This window comes from Triticum aestivum, chromosome 6B, assembly GCF_018294505.1.
Source record: "Triticum aestivum cultivar Chinese Spring chromosome 6B, IWGSC CS RefSeq v2.1, whole genome shotgun sequence".
NCBI classification, from domain to species: Eukaryota; Viridiplantae; Streptophyta; class Magnoliopsida; order Poales; family Poaceae; genus Triticum; species Triticum aestivum.
Window position 1 is genome coordinate 168,116,225 of NC_057810.1, and position 5,733 is coordinate 168,121,957.

Below are 5,733 nucleotides of genomic sequence, written 5' to 3' on the forward strand. Positions count from 1 at the left end.
TTAGTTTTTTAAACCTAGATCCTTTTTTTTATCGGTTCGTCGGTTTTTCTCGGTTTAATTTTTAGAGAACGCTTGTTCATTCGTTCATTTTAACGAACGGTTTCCACCTTTTAGCCGCAGACGGCGAACGTTCGTTCGTTAGCGTGTTCGTTCGTTTTTCTTTTTCACGGGTTTTTCGTGATTATTTTCGATCGTGATTTCGGATCCGATTTTGTTTTAGTATAACTTTTCACTCGTTTATCGGAATCAGCGATTCAAGCGCCTAGAGTTTTGTCTCGAAACCCTCTTTCCGTTTAACCAACTCAAACAAGCTTTTGTTCCTGTAAAATTTGACTTAGGTCCATATTAGTAAACGAAGCTTGTTTCTTTCGCCGTTTGAGTTTCGTTGCTTCGTTTGATTTGATTCTTTTTGCAAGCCGGAGTTCTTAAGTTGAACTTTCTGGTTAGATCTTGTATTTGAGTTTTACCCGTGCATTAGATGAGTGCTTATTGTATGCTTGTTTGTTTGTGATAGAGTACCTAGAGTGCGCAGCGTGCTACTATGAGTCTCTAGGTTTGACGGATTATCAGCAAGGCAAGTAACACTTTGATCATACCTCTTTACTACCCAGTATTATTGCATTAGAACAATCCTCAAACAATTTCATGGTTAGGATCTGATTACCATGTGGGTTTTGGGAAGTAGATGAGGTAGTACCTATGTCCTGTTTATTATCAAACCTTTGGGAGTTACTTCTACGTTTGCTTATATTGCTATGCTATGCTAGTAGATGTGGATTGGGTGAGTGTATCCATGACAGATGTGAGTTTGTTAATTAATGGTTCAACTTAAGGTGGCAACTTTAATACACATCTGGGTGGATTGAGGCACCTAGCGAACCTAGTGTTGCCTGTATTTTTGGAAATCCCGGGGTACCGTGTGATTTTCCAATGGACCGCCACCCAGGCTCAAAGGGATCATGAGATTATTCATGCTAGAAACTTCCGTGTGCAGCCGCAAGCTACTATGGGCTCTAGCATAGTTGATTAAGTCGTGTGAACTCTTACAGTGGTAGACTAGCAGATGTAGGGGAAAGTAGGTGTAACTGTCTACCCATCGTAAGGTGCTAACGCTTTTGAAAGACTGTGTCTCGATCATCCATTTCTCAAACACCATGTAGTGCAAGAAATCCAATGGAGGAGATCGGGTCTTGTGGGAAAAAGTGCGCAAACCTCTGTAGAGTGTACAAACTAATCATGGTTAGCCGTGTCCCCGGTTATGGATGTTTTGAGTATCTAGTATTTGGATTATCATGTGAATCTCATCATCTTTCTTAATTTAATTTGTTGGGTTTAATGTTTTTGCTTAATTGGGATTGAGTTGGGTGAACCTTCTCAATGTTTAACAACCACCATGATAGTTAAATAAAATTTATTCCTTTGTTGTAGGGAAAAATTGGCTTTATGCAAAACTGTAACCATAGAGCTTCCCACCAGCCATATATGCATGTAGTGATAGCTATATTCTATTCATTACACTCTATGTGTTACATTGCCAGTATATTCCATGTGCTAACCCGTTTTCGGGATGCAACGTTCATGTTGCAGACTTTTCAGACGACGAGTAAGGTGCCATAGGTCATGGTCTTATACTCAGTGATGCCGTTGGAGTTGATGGACTCACTTTATCTTCCAAGCCTTCCGTTGTTATTGTTATTAGATGGCCTTAAGCCATATTTATTGTAATAAGTTCTCTTTTGAGACATTTGGTGTAATAAGTGTGTGATTGCTACTCTGTTATAAATCCTTCAAGTATTGTGTGTGTCAGCATTACCGATCCAGGGATGACACTTATGCACAGAGATCAAAGTATTTGAGGTCTGGTCGCTACATGTGATCCAAAAAAATCTTCACGGTTACATCCTGCTTATGTTTATCATGCAATGGAGTCCCATGATCCATATAAAATAGATCGACATAAGCACCCCTAGAGAGCAAGAGTTCTACTATTTCACAATGCCCTAAATCAAATGTATAGAATATAACGTGAGTTAAGAAATTATTATATGCTTCACTTTGTTTCTTTCAACTTTTATCAATGGAGTTATGAAATGAATCAATTTGTGACAATGCTCTATGCCAAATAAAATATATGATATGTTTTATACTTCATATTTTACGGCCTCATGTACAGTAAACTCCATTATGTCAGGATTGGCACCATGATCAAGATGACACCTGACAATATTCAAGTACCCAATTTTATCAGCAGTGATTGCCCAAACCATAGGTGTTCTACCTTCCAAGACCACAGGAAAGGAAGCTTATGCATTTACATTCAAAATTCAGAACAAATGAAGTTTTCTGAGCATACATTAAGACTTTCTATGTAACAAGGTCACGCTAAATTTGCATAGACACACCTGCTTGGTCAACAGCATCCACGTCCACCTGGACAACCTCAACAGGTACTCGCACACTTCCGCCATCTTGCACCCGGAGGCGAAGTGTAGTGCCCCAGCACCGTGATTCTTGACAGCTTGCACCATCTCTGTGAGATGGCCGTGACCACCTTCAATCTGCCTTGCCATCCCTGCACAGACAGATAAAATGATCAAGCCCCCAAGACATCCTCTGCTCTTTCCTCTCCAGCGGCTACACCAATAACAACACAGCATCAGGGACAAGAACAAAATGCATGTGTGTGTGTGTGTGTTTCTGACTTTCTGTTAGGTTCATTTGGTTCGAAGGAAATCACACACGCACCAGGAAGTCCTTCCCCTAGCAGTCTTGGGAGTTAGCCGAGCATTGCAAGAGCACCCACCCATGGTTCCTCTTCTTGTGCCTAAACCCCATCTCACTCAGTTAAACCTGTAAGAAGTGCTCTCTCATGGAAGAAGTCATGTTATTAAATGTACAATATAGTTTCATCAAAAGAATGTACAATATAGCATCCATAGGTGAGTATGAATCATAAGATTGCATTCTTATAGCTGGGTTGATGTGGTTTTGACCCATTTGTTTAGCTACAACAATATCATTAGTGTATAAGTAAATGATGCATCTGGACAACACAGAAGCACAATAGAGCCAATCAGTGTTGTCACCCATTCTTATAGTTGGGTGTAAAATCTAGACAAACAACCAAATCTTTAGTAAGCTATTCTGACAAAAAATCTTCTAGGAGAGACAACTATTGGCATATACCAGACTAATTTACAGCCATATCATCATCAGAATTTAACTAAAGGATGAATCTGCATGACAAGGAAGCGCCTCATAGTGTCAATCAGAAACACCACAAAATAATCAAAAGAAAGATCATATGTATAATCAATCAGTAGAAACATGATCATACTTATCGAGCAATGGAACAAGAAAAGGAACACTTTCTTTAGTGAGTATAAGTTTTTGCTATGAAGTGTCGTACAGCAACATACATACGATGATATGGAAACGGGCACACAGGAAACGACATTTTATAAAAACAACAGTACAAAGATACGACAAGTATGTATAAATAATTAATAAAATGCATGCAAAGAAGACAACAAATAATCAATGCCTACGATGAAATGAGATCAAGATATTGCCCCATTTGTTGACTGAATGATCATTAATTTCCCCAACAACATAACTGAATATCTCTTGTGTCTGTATATCATTGAACTTACTCCCTGGCCAGCAAAGCAGCAATATCAGCAGGTCAGCCACAACAAGGAAAACAGTCAGTTTAGAACAAAGCAAGATACAAGCATTATACAAATATATATACAACAAAGCATCGGCATCAGGACATCAGCGGCTCAACACCCAACGACAAAGCACCCAGCAGCAAGGTAGCAAGCACACACACATCATAGATGTAATAAGCTCGACAGGAGGACCAGGTAGAGCTGGGATTCAGAGGAAGTAAGCTTGCCAGGGAAGGGATTCCTGGCTGCAGTGGTGGAGTTGACGCACGGTTTGGCTTGAGACGACAGCAGGGTGACTCTAGGCAGCGGCTAGCGAATCAAGGCGGCGGCATGGACAATTTGTAAGGTGATTTATAATTTCTTCACAACATATATTTTGTCCAATGAAGGAAAGTAAGTACCTTCCAAAAATGTTTGCACACCACAAGGAAGTATGTAAAGTATAACTCCTACAATCCAGACAACGATTTCAGAGCCATAGTTGTGCTTTAATGCCTCTGGGAGCATGTAGTATGGACGGGCTAGAACTTTAGTAAACCGCTCACCTGCACATAGAAGCCTTGATCTGTGAGAAGCATTTATGCAAACACATGTTGTGCGACTTGTTCCACTGATCAAAGCAAACCAGAAAAAAGAGGAGAAAATTCAGCAACCTGCAAGCTGAAGATGAGCAGAAACAGATACCACATGGACGCCCTCTTCTGCCCTGCACTGCATCCCTCTGTCTCGGCCAGCTTCGGGTGTCCACTATTCAGCCACCGTTGTTTTTCCATGATCCCTGTTGCCGGCTCCATTTTATGCTCTGCTGCAAGGCCTTGTCATTTTGTCAAGCACAGAGTACATAAACCAAATATTATGTAGAAGCATATATAGATAGAAAGGAAAACTAACCTTGGATTGAAAATCCTGAGGGAGGAAGAATGGAAGGCACCTGACTGAAGTGGCCCGTGGCGCATCAGTAGCAGGGCCGAGTTGTCTTCTTTGCTGTCTATGTCTTCCCCATCTTCCTCACCATGGATCACTCAACTAGCTCCAAAGAAGAGGAGATGGTGAGAAGAGAAGGGAAGGAGATGCCGGCCAATGACCATCTCCCATCTACCGCTGCACGTCCCTCTCCTCTTTCCTCTCTCCTTCTCCCTCCTCTCCTTCCTTCTCTCTTCCCCATCTTCCTTCTCTCCTTCAAGGACCGGTCCATGGCCCTGTCATCCATGAGTTAACCATGGCATGCTGGAGCAGCAGGCACCATGCAACGCGAGAGAAGAGGGAGTCAAGGGCGCATATCTGGTCGACAGAGTGGCGGGCACGACAAGGCCGACCCGAGGACCTTGCAAGGCGCTGGATCTCGTCGGTGGCAGATCTCTTGGTGCTACGGCTGGTGATGATGGAGGAGGAGCGGCAAATCTCCTGTTGTAGCGGTCGGTGATGAGGGAGATGATGCGACAATGTGGCGAGGGAGTGAGGAGGGAGGGGTTAAGGGTGTGGCTGCTGGGGACTGGGGGCTATGGTTCATGCCCACGCCCAACCACAGGCCCGCACGTCCCCACGACACCGCGCGCGCACGCGGCGCGACAGGAGAGGCTGCCCCGCGCACACGAAAAACTCACACCCAGCCAATCGGAGCCAACCCGAGCCCACATGTCATACCCCATTCAGGATCTACCACGCGGTGAAAACGACACAGATGAATTCCCAGCAAGGATCTAATGGCCAGCAGCGAAAAAAGACCGCGTTGACCAGGATCGAACGGCTAGGAAGGATGCAAATCAGGGGAGCCTCCTCCATGCGAGTTGGCTAGACTCTTTAATGGTTTAAATAAGTCATTTTTACCTAGAAAAAAATAAGAGGAGGACATTCGGGATGAAGCACCGCCGGGTCAAGGCGGAACTTGGACAGGAGCACTTTTGCCCTCCGGTGGAGCGATTCGGCCGGGGGAACTTCCCTCCAGGAGGGGGAAATCATCGTCATCATCATCACCAACAACTCTCCCATCTTGGCGAGGGCCATCTTCATCAACATCTTCACAGCACCAACTCCTCTGAAACCCTAGTTCATCTCTTGC

General features: G+C 43.5%; 1 long non-coding RNA gene across 1 annotated transcript; it reads right to left on the bottom strand.

Moving 5' to 3' along the window:
• Positions 1-1,927: 1,927 nt before the first annotated feature.
• LOC123133867 (uncharacterized) lies at positions 1,928-5,127 on the bottom strand. The gene is made up of 3 exons (XR_006465412.1): positions 4,566-5,127; positions 2,403-4,479; positions 1,928-2,000 (listed from the first exon to the last, which is right to left on the bottom strand). It is a non-coding gene; the product is annotated as an uncharacterized lncRNA (long non-coding RNA).
• Positions 5,128-5,733: the final 606 nt, after the last annotated feature.